We start from the raw sequence: 17,324 nt of genomic DNA, 5'->3' as shown, positions 1-17,324 counted from the left end.
ATCACAGGTCTTTAACCTGGTGAACCCAGTCACCCCTCAGAGAAAGAGACAGACAGACATAGAGACAGACAGATTGAGAGACATACAGAGAGAGAGACAGAGAGACAGACAGATAGAGAGACAGACAGACTGAGAGACAGACATACATAGAGAGACAGATCAGTATACACTCGTAATAGAAATCTGCTACTGTAGTACTTCATATGAATGAAGCTTGAATGTCAAGCCCTAACCCCGGCTCCTTGACATAAGCCTTCCCCTTATAATTGTCCCATCCACAACTCTGCCACTCTTCTTTATAATCCCCTCATTCTTTATATTATGAAGAATATATCTTCTTCTCATTTCTAACCCTGTTTTTCTTTATCTTTTTTCCTCTCATTCATCCCTGCTTCTTTCTTGCTCTCCCTTCTCTCTCTTTCCCTCTCATTTAATTTCTTTCTCAGTCTTTCTTAATCTTTTATATTCAATGTACCCCTCTAACCCCTCTTTAGTTCCTTTCTTTTCTTTCTTTTATTCCTTAATTTGTTTTACCCTTTTTTATCCTCCATTCACTGCCTTGCTCCCATTACTTTTTTCATCCTCTCTGTCACTTTTTCTCATTCTTTCCATCTTTCACTCCTCTTTTTTTGTCTTTCTCTCTCCATACCCGATTTCTATGCCATTCTTTCCCTCGCTATCCTTTTTTAATTTCTTCTCACCCCCTGTTCCTCACCCTCTCTTCCCATCACTTCCTCTTTCTTTCTTTCTTTCTTTCTTTCTTTCTTTCTCTTGCTCTCTCTCTTTCTTCCTGTCAATGTCTACATGTCAGTGATGAAGAGATGACCGATTAGAATGAGGGAGAAGACGGAGACTATGTGTGTTTCAGTGGCAGACCCTGGAGCCCATTTCAGATCTACCGCACACACACACACACACACACACACACACACACACACACACACACACACAATAGTTAGTGGTTAAATAGTGTGAATTAATGAAGTCTGTGTGGGAACGTCCCAGAGCGAATTAATGGAGGGAACGAAAGAAGAAAAGCAGCACTGCTTCCTTAGCATTTCTATAGGCTCTCTCTCTCTCTCTCTCTCTCTCTCTCTCTCTCTCTCTCTCTCATTTTCTTTCTCTCTTTTATCAAACCCCTTTAATCCTGAGGGTGTATGCACAGTCTGGACCAAAGACTGATAAGCAGGCCAGTAAGCACCACAGTGTGTGTGTGTGTGTGTGTGTGTGCTGGTCATGGAAGAAAAGAGATGAAAGGAGCGTTTGCAGATATGCAGTGTGTGTGTGTGTGTGTGTGTGTGTGTGTGTGTGTGTGTGTCTGTGAGTTGATTTTCTTGCACTTCCTTTTAACACACAGTTCACTAAGTACACGAACACACAGATCACTAATCCCCCGTCCCCCTCAGCTGATCCTCATTACTGACGAATCCATCCTCAAATGAAAGTGGATTCGATCAGAATTAGTTTTTCTAGACACTGTGTATGTAAAAATGTAAAAAAAATAAAAATACTAAACGGTACTTTCTAACTGTACACCTATAACATGGGTAATATGTAAAGAAAGAAAAACACCTGGAGACATGGTGTTATAGAACAAAAATCAACAATCAGTCCGTACCGGATTCCGCTGAGTTTTTTTGTGATTGTTGCTTGATTTTGCTGCGGCTTTTTTCCAGAAGTTTTTCTGGGGGTTTTTGTGGAAAACTACTCGAACTGGCGAAATCGCAGTTGCAGGAAATTGTTTTGCACGGCCTTTCGCAGTGATGTTTGTTAATAAACGAGACGTTTTGGATGTACTCACGTTCGGCGCATGTGAATCGAAGAGGGCTTTGGTTGAATGAGCGTCGTGATGATGTCACATGACGCTTCTCGGCCCAAATCTGCAGAAAATCTGCGGTACTTTTGAAAAATTGCAAGCACCTGCGAATATTACAGAGTTTCCTTGATTTTGTGGTCATTTCTGTGATCGCAAAAACCTGGAAGGACTAAACAATGGGGTGGTGTAATGACCAGTAGTTACCGTTGACTGTTCACTAATATTGCGTTGAAATACTGTCTTCCTGTTATACCACAAATATAATTGGCCAACAGTTAGAATATTTTATTCTTTAAAGTGCACCTATTATGGTTTTGAAACGTGCCTAATTTTGTTTTAAAGTTCTCATACAATAGATTTACATGCATACAAGGTCAAAAAACACTTTAATGCGTTCATAATTTAAATTGCAGAATTACTTCATCATTACGAGTCACAAACGACTCGTTCAATGATCCGTTCTAAAGGATTCATTCTAAACTTCTTCTTTCAGAGAGCATACTCTGCTCTGACTGGTCAGATGTCCCAGTCTGTTGTGATTGGTCTACCGCTGTCAGCGTGTGTCGAAAAGGAAACGCCCACTACCATAAAGAGTTTCAGCTCCCTCTGTCAGCGAGGAGACGATGAAGACCAGAGGCAGGGCTTTTTGTTACAAACCTACGTATGTTAGTACAGGAAGTAAGTCTGGAATTACTAACGACTCATTTCAGCTGTTCAGAATCAATTCCTTCTTTTGGGAGTCAACAACCCTGTTTGTCGTACGCTTTGATTTTTGAAACTTTGCAGACGAATCTCCCCCCCTCCCAAGTTTGTGTGCTACGAAGTGTGCAGGAGTAGTGAACAGGACCCCATTTTGAACACAGTGTATTTTGAGTGTGGGTGTGGAGGAGTTGTAGGCTGTGCTTCTTAAAAACCTGGCGCTTTATTCAGGCAGATAAGACTAAGCGGATTGCTCGGTGGACACACATGCACACACACACACACACACACACACACACACACCTTTCTGGTGCATCGCCAGTCTCTAATCGTTTTGTGTTTATCCTTATGTTATCTGCTCTTTCCACTGTGAGCTTCCTTGACTGGAATCTGCACCCTTGATGTGTGTGCGAGAGAGTGTGTGTGTGTATAGCGTGAGAGAGAGCGTTGTTGTGTGCTCATAGCGTCCGAAATTTGTCAAACACCACAGCATAAAGACGCCACGCTGCTGCATACTGAGCGATGGCAAGGTGTGATTAAGTGTGTGTGTGTGTGTGTGTGTGTGTGTGTGTGTGTTTGCATGCAATTATTATATAACTGATGCAGACGTAATAATGGCAGTCTGGCAGCGGTGATTATGAGTCATTTACAGATCATTGGCGGTTATGCATTATTTACTCCCTAATACAGTAAATTACTGTTTATTTTTCTTTGTTTGTATTATTTTTAAAATTGTTTTTTTTATCTTTTCCTCCTCTTCACTTTTATACCGCAAAAATATAAAACAACAAATTATATTTTATCCTGAAAACTAAATGGATTCTTAGAATGAAAAATAAAAGACCAGATTATGATACAGTCGTACTCTCCATCTCTCCTGTTATAACCAAACCTCTCTCTCTCTGTCTCTCATATTCTCTCTCTCATGTGTGTGTGTGCATGATATGCTGCTAACTTTAGCATTGTCTAGTGTAAGGGTCTTCCCCCAAACCGATCGTATTCTTTGACCTGCGCTGGAAATAAAAGCAGCGCCAGTGGACAAAACTGTCCAAACATGGACGTCCTCAGATCTCTAATTAGCAGGAACGGTGGTTTAATTGAGTCATTTGTTTTCGTCTTGCGGGAAAAATAAAAATAACAATGTGAGCGAGTGTGTGTGTAGGGTGTGTGTGTGTGTGTGTTGGGGGGGGAAAACAGAAGCGTATCGTTTAGCAGCCTGTAATTTAGGGATCGGCTTCTCCTGATTAACGGTGAGGTTTCCTCCTGTCTCCCAGTGTGTGTTTATGCAGCTCTGTGTATGTATATACTGTGTGTGTGTGTGTGTGTGTGTGTGTGTGTGTGTGTGTGTGTGATCGCCATTGTTTTTCCCAGTGCGGATCACACAGCCTCGTTGACCGTGTTTGTGTGTGTGTGTGTGTGTGTGTGTGTGTGGGCGAGATGGGGGGGTTAGTTGTTCCATAAGGTCCTAAAATTCTCAAATCATGATTACAGGTTTAGCCCACACTTGTATGGAGAACTGAGAGAGAAAGAGGGATGGAGCGAGAAAGAGAAAGACAGCCAGCCAAAGAGAAATCAACAGAGAGACAATGAAAGAGAGACAGAGATAGAGCGAGAGGCTGACAGAGACACAGAGAGACGGAGAGAGACAGACAGAAAGAGAGCATCAGAGAGACCGACAAACTGAGAGTGACAGACAGAGAGACTGAGAGAGAGCGAGAGAGACAGAAAGGGTGACAATCAGAGAGACACATGGACAGGGAAAGACAGTGAGACAGAGAGAGCAAGAGAGACAGACAGACAGTGAAATAGAGAGAGAGAGAGTGACAATGAGAGAGACCCATGGACAGGGAAAGGCAGCGAGACAGAGAGAGCAAGAGAGACAGACAGGCAGCGAGAGACAGCGAGAGAGCAAGAAAGACAGACAAAGACTGATAGAGAGACAAAGAGACAGAGATACAGAGAGAGACAGACAGATGTAGAGAGCATCAGAGAGGGAGACATAGAGAAAGACAGTGAGACAGAGAGCAAGAGAGAGAGAGAGCAAAAGAGACAGACAGGCAAAGACAGACAGAGAGAGATCAAGAGAGACAGACAGACTGACAAAGACTTACAGAGAGAGACAGAGAGACAGACAGATAGGGAAAGAACCCTTTATAGAAAACAGAATCATTCTTGTCGATTGCCAGTCATCAGGCCAAAAGCAACAACAGCTGGCTTCTTGTCTTTCTCCTTCTCTCTCTTTTTCCCCGTTTACTTTCTATTGTTTTTGTGGCCTCCACTGAACTCAATTCCTAGAACTATATCTGCGTACAACTCTGACTGTCTGTCTGTCTGTCACACTCTGGAATGTACTGTGTGTGTGTGTGTGTGTGGATGGACAGAATGAGGAAATCTGTCTGAAAAAAATCATATGGTGTGTGTGTGTGTGTGTGTGTGTGTGTGGAGGGTAGGCATGCAAGTGAGATGGAATTTCTTTTAAATGAGAGAGAAAGAGGGATAGAGTGATAATGACTTTAACAGCTGTTAATAAATTAATTCCTGAGGTGTCAGTGCTACTTCTATCTCATCAATCTATCTCGTGTGTGTGTGTGTAGACCAAATCCATACATTATTCCGTGTATTTAATTCAGTTTTTTTAACACAGCTGTCTCATCCTTAGTAATCATGATCCAGTGTGAGAAATTCTTGAGTGAAACTGAAATCAATCGAAATATTGTGAGATAATTCAGTATAAAATGTGAAACATACACAATTTCCCTCTTACTTCGAATGGAGCCAATCAGCAAAAACATGTTTACTGTCGGAATTTTCGCCTCTTTAGTTTCGCACTGCATCTATGAGGCTCATATAGATAACAAGTAAGGCAAATCTATCTCTCCTACAACTGTTTATATAAATGTATAGTGTCCTAAATCTCCGTGTTCTGTGGACCGATAAGTCGAAAATGGACCATGTTGGAAGATGTGAGTCCTGTTACACCTGGACTAAACCAGGAGTAACGCTGCATTCCACATTAAGAACATCACACGTGGTGGTGGTAGTGTGATGGCGTGGGGATGCTTTGCTGCTTTCAGGGCCTGGGAGACTTCCCAGTCTCTAGTCAATCCTGTCTGGCCATCAGTCTGTGTTCTCCACACTGATGTGAATGACTGATCTCCAGTTATCAGAATCGTTTGGTTGCGATTGTTGGTGGAATATGCAAATCTAGAGGGAATCAGCGTAGGGAGTGGGTGTGTAAGGGGGGCAAATACTTTTTCACGACCCTGTACACCTGTTTTAAATGTGTTCATAACTAGTTTTCCGCCTTCAAATTTGCAGTGCCTAGGGGACAGAATACTGTAAAAAAAATTATTCTACAAAAAGGTCCTCAGAAGGACAGTAAACCTAGTGTGTGTGTGTGTGTGCATACTCAGTAAATCAAATGACCTGAGTGTGAGACAGCAGCAGCAGCAGCAACCATACTGACCGCGCCGAGAAGGCGTGTAATCGGACAAACACTCCGTGAACGAGGGATGAGTGAGACAGAAAAACAGAACGAGAGAGAAAAAGAGAGACAGATTAAACATGCATGTAATTCATCTGATTGATCTCATCTAGGCTTGTGGCTCAGTGTGTTTGTGTGTGTTTATGTTGTATGGATCTCTTCTAGGCAAGTCTTTGTGTGTGGGTGTGTGTGTTTGTGTGTGACACACAGATAAAGCATGCGTTAGTGTGAGGTGTGTGTGACATGTCATTACACATGATGTGTTTGTTTGTGGTTATATGTTTAACTTTTTCACGTGTGTTTGTACGTTCAAGCGTCCCCTCTAGACGAGTGTGTGCGTTCGTATTTGTGCCAGTGTGAGAGTAGTGTAGCGATTATGCGTGTGTATTCATTTTCGTTAAGCCAAACACACGATACACTCACGACATACAGAAAGCGCTTAAAGTTATCAGAGGATTGTTGCTAGGCAAGTGGGAAGTATACTGTAAGCTAGCTAAGAATGGAGGCTAATAATGTATTTAGCTAATAATACAGAGTCATTAAGTCTTAAAGAGAAAAAATAAAGGCGCAGTGACCGTGAAAACAAGACAAACCTTTTAGGATGATCAACATTTACTGCAAATGTGTTGGTAAATTGTGAAAAAAAAATGGATATGTATGACTTAAATTACACAATCCTTACATTTAGCTAATCAAAGTTCCACACATTCAGCCATATATAAAAAAAATTAAAAAATTTAAAAAAAGGTGAACATTGTGTTAGATTTTTATTGAAGTGTTTGATTTATGTGAAATTATTTCAGAAACATGACTGAAAACCTGACTGGACATTGCATTAATACTTTTAAGATTATGAACAAATGTGTGTGTGTGTGTGTGTGTGTGTGTGTGTGTGTGTGTGTGTGTGTGTGTGTATGAAAGGGAGCATATGAAAGCTTGTGTGTGTATGAGAGAGAGAGAGGGGCGAGACAAGGAGGGGTATAGTGGTGGCTTAGGTGATGATTGGTTCTGTCTCGCAGTGGATCGAATGTGTGATACTGTGAGTCCTCTGTATGCGAGTGTGTGTGTGTGTGTGTGTGTATGCGTGTGTGTATGCGTGTGTGTGTATCTGTGTGTGCTCAGTATGAAACGTTCAACCTATGTTGAGTGATAACACACAGACTAAGAAAAAGCCACACTGCTCCATCTCTGTTTTTCTCACACTCATTCCCTCAGCTTTTCGTTCTCTCGATCTTTCTCTGTGTCTCCCGCTATCCTTATGTGTCTCTCCCTTTCTCTATTTATCTGATACATTTTCTCTGCAATAAAAGAAAAACATCAGACGCCGCCATTTTCTGTACACATGCGTATCTCGGGTAATATGGATGCTCAGTATGTTCATGTGTCTCTATCTCCTTGTCTTTCGTTCTCTCTTGATGTAAGTTGTTTATCTTGTTCCTTTCTCAGCGCTTTGTGTTCACCAATCTGCGAGCGCCGTAACATCAACATGTTTTTGCATCTCCTGTAAACGAATGCTTCCCTCTGACCACTTCAGCCCAAACAGCACTTCCACACTCCAGCGCTGTTTACATTACCGCGTAAATGTTGTATCAGGGCGGGTGTGTGTTTTTACATTGTGTTTGTGTTGATGTGAATGGTGAGATTTGATCTGTGTACATTACAGGCACTTTCTCCGTCTGATGTATTGATTTAGTGGTGTGCTCGAGCGCGTCCGGCTATAGATGGTATTTTGGACGAGAATCGCGCAGAATTTTGACCAAAAACAAATGTAGTTAGCTGAAAAGAATGACATGATTGTGATCGCTAAAAAGCTTGTTCATGTCTCTCCAAATGAAGGATCTTTGAAAGACAGTTGTCCATGTGATACCTTCTACATGGGACTACTCCACCCCCCCCCCCCACCCCCACCCCCCCCACCCCCCCGAAAGCCTCTTTCTGAGTTGGACAGGGTAACAGAAACATCTAACCCAGCCCCCACATCATGTAGTGCTTTCCCTTAGTACTATTTCCTATATACTGCCCCATCTCCTTTACACAATGAACAGCTTGCAAATAGTAAATAAACAGAAACATTTAAGAAGTTTCATACGTTACGAATGGCTCTCAGAAGCACTTAAGCATCTTAGCTATCAAATGATGTTGCCTGTCAGACTGTACTACACTGTCTAGCTTGCTTGAACCAGATATGTTATGGCTAGCAATAAATAACATTTTGGATTCATGGAAGCATATCATTCAAGCACTTTATCTAGGTAAGGGTAGTGGTGTATCCAGAGCCTATACAGGGAGCACTGGGTGGACGCCTAGGTGGGACCCCTAACCATTGCAGGACACCATGTATACACATTCACACTCTGTTACATATAATCTACGGGCAATTTAGGGTCACCAGTCGACCTACTTACTTATGTTTTGGGAGATTTGAGAAAACCCAAGAACCCATAGGGAACCCCTGGAGAACACAGGGAGAACATGCAAAACTCCACACAGACAGTAACCTGATCTCAGGAAAGAACCTGGCACCCTGGAGCTGTGACGCGGCAATGTAACAGTAGTTTTCAAAAATCATAAACAAAATGGCCTTTACCATCTGTGAATACCATCCACAGCCCCAAAAACATCTTTACCCAGACATTCTTTTTCTTCATTTCAGCCTGGTCGCTTCCCTCGCATCACTAGCAGTTTAAGACTTGATCCGATTTAGGTGCCCAAAAGGAAACAATAAGAACAGAAGACACTCAGCTTTCTCTCCATACAACAATAGCACTGAACAACGGAGTCATTCATCGTACACTTATCCCTCTCTTTACGCTCGTCTCTAAGGAGGAGGAGGAGAGTGAGAAAGACACAAAAAACAAGATGTCAGAGCCACATTACAGCTTCGCTAACTAATGACTTGGCAAGGTCACAACCTCAGGGACTCTGGTAACTTCCAGTCCGTCACCTCTCAGCAGGATAAATCATCACCTTTTCACCTTAAAGCTGACCCCAAAGCAAGAGAGAGAAAGTGAGGAAGAGAGAGATATTGGTGTAAAAGAAAGGCAGCTACTGTTTGTGACGTACAGCTCAGGTATACTGTATATTGCTAAGTGAATCTAATAGTGTTATGCTCCACTGATATACTGTAGATAACCCATTATTCCTTGGATGGGTGCATCATTTGACCTAAAGAGGTGAAAATTTTGGGTTTGTACATGGTTCTAGCAAACTACTGAAGGCTAACACTCTTTAAAGTATATTCTACCAGTTTCCCATAACAGTGTTAACAAGGTCAACCCCCCACCCCACTCCCCCTGCAAATTTAAATCATGAATCAAAATTGGATTATAGAAAAAAAAAAGTAAGGATGATGGCTTTCCAAAGGGGTGATTTTTATTTTTTGACGGAATCCCCCTTGGATGCCTCCTCAAATTGAGGACTACAAAAATACAGAGACTGCAATACCCAACTTATCTAGTAACCTAAATATCCGTGTGAGTGTTTCTTGGTGCTGTTTCTGGCCTCTTTAGGATGGGTTTTTATGAGCAGCGATCATTCACATTCAGTAGTGCTCTCACCATTCAGACCAAATGCTCCTCTGCTATTGAGTTCTACTGAAGCGTGCATTTAAGAATACACCCAGCCTAAGAGAGAGGGAGAGGGAGGGTGGGAGAGGAAACAAGAGAACATTACACCCAGTCTGAGAGAGAACACTATACCCGGCCTGGGAGAGACATAGACGGAGCATCTAAAGTGAACGTGACTCAAATTGCATCACAATAAAGAGCTTTTCGAAGCAGTTAGTTTTAGCTGTTGGAGACAATTAAAGTTAAACAAACCAGAGATCATGAAGTGGCAAGCTTAAGGAAATCTAAGCATTGATTTTGCTAATCATTGTCTTAAGATCTAACGCAGTAATCCATCTATAGAGCAACATGAAGACTAGAGATCTCTGGAGATCACAGCCAGCGGTTACCACAAACAATAGCTCAGTCTGTACTCGTATATCAACTGCCAGTTGCTTCATATTATGGAAAAAGAACTCTTGAAGACAGAGTGTCACACATGCATGACAGATTTTGCAGTCTGGCAAGTTTTAGACCTTTACAAATAAGTTCCACCAGCATTAAAGCGTTATATTGAATTGAATCGTCAAGTGTTAGTCCCCCCAGTGTTGGACCTTCTCCATTGTGTTTTGGAGCAGATATAGACCTTTGCTAACATTCTTTAAATTTGGATTCTTCATGTGTTGGACTTTGACTTGTTAGACCTTCCAGCATCCTTCTCTTGTTGGACCGTCAACTGTGGTAGCTTCAAGTGTTGATTCTTTCTGTGTTAGTCCTTTCAGTGTTCAACCTTCAAGTGTTGCCCCTTGAAGTGTTAGACTTTCCAGTTCCAGGTTATGTCAGATCTTCCAAGGCTGCATCTTCTAGTGTTATTCATCTTTCAAGTGTTCGATCTTCAAGTGTCTTTTACCTTGAATCCTGGTAGCCCTTTCATTATTAGAACTTCAAGTATTGACTCTTGAAGTGTTAGACTTTCCAGTTCTAGGCTATAAGTGTCAAACCTTCAAGGGATAAATACTCCAGTACTGTGATTTCTAATATTAGTCTTCTTTGAAGGGTTTGAGCCTCAATATTAGATCTTCCAATGTTGAAAGATCAAGTGTTAGACACTTGTACACTTGTAATTGTTGAACTTTGAAATGCCATAGTACTTCCAATGTTCCAGTTCTACCAAACCTTCAAGTAATGGTTTTCCTGATTTCAGTTTTAGACCTTCAAGTGTTAGTTCTTTAGGTGTTAGTCCTTACATTGTTCCACTGTTGGAACGTCCCATGTTAGTTTTGGACTTTGTAGTGATAGATATTCAAATATTGGCGCTTCAAATGTTGACTCTTCTTGCGATAGTCCAACTGTTACTCTTAAATTAATACTCTCTAATTGTGTTCCAGTCCTTACAGTGTTAGATCTTCAAAAGGTTAGTCCTTATAGTCTTAGTCTAGTATCAATCACATCACTGCTATGCCAGAGTTGGTTGTTCCAGTGTTGGGAATTGTGGTTTCTGTTTCAGTGGCGGCAGCTTAACCAGTGTTAATCGTATTATTCCTGCAAGCAGTAATCCTTTTAATCTTGCCAGTGTTAGTTGTGCCAGAAGTTGTCGAATGTGAAGGTAGTGTTTTCTCTGCCAAATGGACAAGCATGAAATCTCTCTGTAATGAAGGAAGTCTTCTGATGAGACACACTTTATAAAGACACACATCATCAGATAAACACACTTTTTCTTACACTGTTTCCTATGCTATCACACTCTTGCATATGGTCTCACACTCACATTGATTCCCTGGAGCATTTTTAATGTATTCTGTAAAGATAATAGAATAATATATTTTTTTTCCTCCATTTGGGTTTGCATTTGACATAAGTTTGGATCAGTTTTGGACCACATCATAAATTTGGATAAGGTTGGAGCAGAACAGAATCCCAAACGCTCAAGGAAACAAGGTATTTGTGAAAGCATCCTAAATGGAAATGTGTTTTTGCCATCTCTTGTGCTTTTATCAGTCACTTCACATACGTTTTAGTCTTGTAAAGACTTTGCAAGATATGTTTTTGTTTCAGCATACATCAACTTATCTCTTTCGGGTTTGTCTTGAATTTCACATACGCTTTTTACATCGGATCAGGGGGTCCCAGAACACTTCAGGAAACAAATGGACGTGAAAGCATCCTAAATTGCTGTGTTGTGTTTTCGCTATTTCTTTTCCTATTATTCATATATGCTTCCAGTCACTTCCTCTGTCTGTCTCTTACAATTTCTTTCCCCATCTCTCTTTCTTGCTTTCTCTCGTCCATGAATGGCCTCAGTAAGGGGAACAGGTCTGTTATAGCTGTGCTCTTTGGCAGAAATATGCTTTATGCCACCTCATGTTAAACGCATTAGCGTTTCTGCTCCATTCTACTCGGCCCACAGCCCGCCAGACGCTTCCTGCTCCTCTCCAAACGACACGCACAGATGGAGAGAGAGCAAAAGAAAGAGAAAGAGCAAGGGAGGGTGATTCTATGGATCAGGGATTACCAAGTGGAGTTTTATGATTTGAAGCAATGTTTTAACCCAAATTCATTTCTTTGTGCTCCATGAAGATTTGATAGAAACAACCTCATGGCATGTGTTGAGTTTTTCTTTCTTTTGGCTCTGATTTCAGTGCCTTGTTGAAATGATCCAATTGTTAACGCTGATGCCACTGCTACATATCCACCGAAGTTCCTCGAGTTTTGTGTGAGCATTGGGAGAAGGTCTAAAGAGCAGTGGCGTTTTTAGTAAACTCTAAAACTGGCTTTACTTATGTTTTGTGGTTGGAATGTCAGCTGGAGAGATCACGGCAAACAGGAATTGTAAAAAAAAAAAAAAAAAAAATGTGTGTATGTGTGCATGTTAAAGACACAGGGTTGTGAGGTAGCGTTTAGATGTTTATGGTGTGTAACAAGAAGTTTGTAATTTCGCTCTGCTGGGGTTTGGCTTGGTTTGTTTCTGTGTGTATGTGTGCGAATGAACCATTGTGTTCTGTTTAATCTCCATCCTAGACACTTTAACTGTCAGGGAGTTCTGGGAGCCGCTGTGCACAAAAATTAGCGATTATGTACCAACTGCTGAGATCTTATTCACATACACACACACACACACACACACTCTCACTCAGCTAGTCGCTCTCTCTCATTCTCACAGTCTGTCTCTCTCACACACACATTTATTGTGTCTTATTGTCACTGTTTTGGGCTTTTCTCATTGAGGAACTCAGTGGGGGGCGTAATGGAGGTGGTGGTGGTGGTGGTGGGGGGGAGGTTTCGCACACACAATTTCAGCCCTGTTTAGACTTTTAATCATGCCCGCACACACACAAACTAACACACGCACACACACACGAAAGAGGGATTAAATGACATCTTTTATAGCAGTGTATATGCACTTCTCAGGTACAGTGACTTTTAAATTAAATGTTTAGATATTCGACAATATAAAGCTGGATAGATTAGTTATTATTGGGGGTATAACATCCACAAAAAAAAAAACGGTCATGTCGTACACCACCACAGCATAGAAAGTTACATATTATAGCTAATTTTCACAAAAATTTAACTTACCTTAAATGTTAGTCTAAATGAATTAGTGGGGATTTGAGAACATTGTTTAACCCCAAGCCTGCTACTGAAATTGCTGGTAGAATGATCAAAAGACGTGGGCATTAGAGACCAACTGGGCAAGCTGGAATCAGTGATGAAGTTCCTGCTCTAACCCAGAGGAAACCGAAGTGGACAAAGTCAGAGATCATGTGAAACACAGACAGTACCCTGAGCTTAGGGTCGAACAGCGGACCCTGGAGCTGTGAGGTGCTAATTCTACCTGCTACACCAGTGTGCGAAACTTTCCATTCAATAAAATAAAAATTTAGAAATCCAGAGTGTAGGTTTTCTTGGTAGCCTTATTTTTGTTCCTAAAGTTTCAAACAACATCAAATGTAACTATAAATGGATAAAAAAAAAAATGGATGATGTCATACTAGTAAAATGTTGTTGTGGTGTAAGATTAACAATGTGCCACATCACCCCATCCTTGATTGTTCTCCTATAACATCATGTTCTTTTGCCACCATTTTCTCCCCAATTTGGTCACCTGTCAATTCACACAATAAAGCCAACCTGTAACCTGAAGCCAACCTGTATTTTTTTTTCACACTGCTGCATCAAAGGGCAGCATAAAACACTCGGAAGAAAGTGCTTTCAACCGTCTTCCGCATACATGAGCTCACATGCCCATGATTGGCTAGTGTCCCTGTGATTGACAGGAAACCGAGAGAGCACCCAGCCACGGCTGGCCGTGGATTCAAACTCACATTGTCCTGACGATAAGCGGAAGACATTTCTCTTGAGCATGTCATCTTTTCGTCTCTACATAAATAATTAAGTTAGCAATGGGCCGTTGAGGGCACGCCTGATTGATTTCTTAAATTCTAATTTTAGTCTGCGGGTCCTCAAATCTACAAGGACAAAAAAAGAACAAAGTTGTGAGGATTCCACCTCAGTGACAATCCTTTATACCCTCAAATGCACAGTTTTCCTCTCAGAGTGGCGTCCACTTGCTTTCTAACACAAGTATTTACTACATTGTTAAAGTAATGCATGTACACATACACACACACTTTTTCTCTCAGCCTCATCTGGGTCTTATAGGGATTTGTGTGTGTGTGTGTATGTGTATATACCCTTTTTTTAGTGTCTCCTTTTTTACTTATCCTGGCAGGTCTCCATGCCCCCCGTGGAGCCCGTTTCCACCCTGAGAAATTTCCAATTCGCTCCATGCAGAGTTTGTGTGTGTGTGTGTGTGTGTGTGTGTGAGAGAGAGAGAGAGAGAGAGAGAGAGACAGAGAGAGAGAGCAAGAGAGAGAGAGAGGGGGAGAGGGAGGAAGATCAGGAATCTGTGCTTAGACTCCTAGAGTAATGACCCCCTAAATCTACTGCATACACCAAAGAGACAAAAAAAATAGAGTGAGGTAGTAAGATAAAAAAGACTGAGAGAGAGACAGCAAGAGAGAGAATCCAAATAGGGAGAAAGCAAGACAGAGATAGAGAGGAAGATTGTAATTTAAAGATGGTCTTTGTCTGTGGAGGAAAATGTAAGGAAATGAGTTACAGTGAACATATCACAAAAACTCTTTCTTAAACACACACACACACACACACACACACACACACATACAGTCTGCCGTCCGGATTTCAGATTAGAGCCGCCAACACTGTTCTCGGACTCCCATGTAAACCTCAACACACTCATAACCTGTTTCCACTAACAGAGTTCCATCCTGTCCTGATTCTGGTTCTTGTTCATGTTGTGGTCCATGTTTTGCTTCTTCTTCTTCTTCTTCTTCTTCTACTTCTTCTTCTGCTTTTGATCAATGTTCATTTGTAATTCTGCATGCAAATCTAGTTCTTACCGTTTTTTGTTTGTCCATCCATCTGTCTGAGATTCCCATGATATCACAGGAACAAAGCTGATCGTTTTCAGGGTTTACGTATATGGAATGATCATTGTAACCAGCAGATAAACTGATTGGATTTTGGAATTGATCCAAATGAGGTCAAGGTCACAGCAAGGTCAAGTTTCGGAAATAGTTTTTCTTCAACAGCTTCCTTCCTGTTTGAAGTATGTTTTAGTAAAAAGAAGGACTAGACTTAGAGGTGGTGGAGAAATCCCCGTCATTTTACTGCTGATTTTATTTGTGGTTCTAAATGTTTTTCCACTTCTGCTTGCTTTTACCTTGTTTTAAGTCTTTTCTGGTCCTGAATATGTTTCTGCTTTCTTTTTGTTTGTTTGTTTGTTTGTTTGTTTGTTTTGCAGATTTTTGCTTGTTCTGATTCATTCTCTTCTTATTATTATTCTATTTTTTTTGGTTGTTGTTGTGGTCCATGTGTTGGTTCTTCTTCTGGTTCAACTATTGATAAAAGCCAACTTTTATTTCTGGATTTAATTCTAGTTCTTATTCTGGTTCTTTTTTATCAGTGATTTCAGTTCTGGTTCTTGTTCTTTTCTGAGTTTGAATCTAGTTCTACTTGTATTGTTGTTGGGTTTTTTTTATGTTTATTTGTTTGTTTTTTCCAGACTCTTGTTTGTGCTTGTTCTCAGTTCTTCTTCGACTTTTGAGTAAAGTTCACTTATATTTCTGTATTTAATTCTACTTCTAATTCAGTTTTTTTCCTGCCCAGTTCTGGTTCTTGCCCTTGTTTCCTGGCTCTGAATCTGTTTCCAGTTCTGCAGGTTCTTGCTTTTTCTTGTTCTGCTTTGCTCTCTAGGGGTTTTATTCTGGTTTTGATTCAGTTCTGGTTCAAGTTTTACTTCTTTTTCTGCTTCAGTTTTTGATTAATGTTAATTGAAATAGAATAAAAAAAAGTTTTTAAAAACCTGTTTCTTGGTACGTTTTTTTTTTTTTTTTTTTTTTTTTCCAGATTCTTGTTTGTTCTCATTCTGATTATTGTTTGTATATTTAGTATTTGGATTGGGTTTTTTGGGGGGGTTATTCTTCAGTTTCAAGTCATGGTTCTGATCCTGTTCTTTGCTGTGCTTCTCCCGCTCATTTGTGTTTTGGTTCTTGTTCTTTTCGTTCAAGAATTATGCACATTTCTTTGTGCTAATTTTCGGCTGGTTTCACTTGCCATTCCCTCAAACCTCTATGTGTGTGTGTGTGTGTGTGTGTGTGTGTGTGTGTGTGTGTGTGTGTTAGAGAGACAGAGGGAAAGACAGAGAGTGAAAGAGGGTAGTTGTGTTGATGGTCAGATAGTGTTCAGGTATGTGTAAGTCAAGAACATCAGTTTAACACACACACACACACACACACACACACACACACACACACACACACACACTATTTACGGTAGCTGTGTGTGTGTGAGGTCAAAGGTCGTATCTTTGCCCAGGTGAAACACATCATTTTTCGTGAAGGGAGGATCAGCTTTCTGAGCTCCTGCAGCTCTTTAACACTGACTGAGTGTATTATTCAGCACGACTATCAATGATTCAGGACTCACACACACACACCTCGTTCTCTCTCTCTCTGCTGCATATACACATTATCTCTCGTTCCCTCTCACGAATTCCTGTCCTTTCCGGCGTCCTTTCTTTTTAACACTACAGTCTTTGATCTCCTACTCCTAAGGGATTGTGGGTAAATCTGTGCCTGTAATTATTTATCATGACTCCATCTCTGTCCTAATTATCCACATAAACAGAAAAGAAGAAGAGAAGCAATGTTATTTACACATCAAGGGGAAATCTTTTTCATTTGCTGAGCTTATTATTAATATTTATATACACCAAAGCACTGTGGAATGCTCATTTATGAATTCTTGGTCAGAAGGATGATGATTTTTATTTTTATTACACCAGCTCTGACAGCAGTTCCATAAACAAGTTTTTATTATTATTATTATTTTAAAAAAAGCATGCAATTGTTGATATGATGACGTTTTATGTAGGAACATTTATTTATTTAATATTTTTTGTCAAATTTGAGTGCTTTGTAACAGTCAGAGCTAAAGTTGCTTGTGTTTCCTTATCTTAGCAGGTTCTTTCTGTCTGTCTTTCTTTCTTTCTTTTTAAAGCCATTGTAGTTATGAAAACTATTTTATTATTGGGCTCTTTGGACTAAATAGTCTTTAAAAAATAATAATGTTACAACTTTATTATAACATAAATCATCTGTATTGACATGACTCACACGCTTATTAAGTAATACTATACTGTACTATCTATTTACACAAGCCAAATCAGAAAATATAGCTTTTCAAAATCAGTGGT

At 40.5% G+C, this 17,324-nt stretch overlaps 1 protein-coding gene across 1 annotated transcript in view; it reads left to right on the top strand.

Moving 5' to 3' along the window:
* Window positions 1-17,324, top strand: part of LOC108256470 (protocadherin Fat 4) — a 107,798-nt gene that overhangs the window by 34,383 nt on the left and 56,091 nt on the right. The gene's annotated exons all lie outside the window — the stretch shown is intronic.

The sequence above is a fragment of the Ictalurus punctatus genome, chromosome 2 (assembly GCF_001660625.3).
Source record: "Ictalurus punctatus breed USDA103 chromosome 2, Coco_2.0, whole genome shotgun sequence".
In the NCBI taxonomy this organism is placed as follows: Eukaryota; Metazoa; Chordata; class Actinopteri; order Siluriformes; family Ictaluridae; genus Ictalurus; species Ictalurus punctatus.
This window is presented reverse-complemented; position numbering and strand designations above follow the sequence as displayed.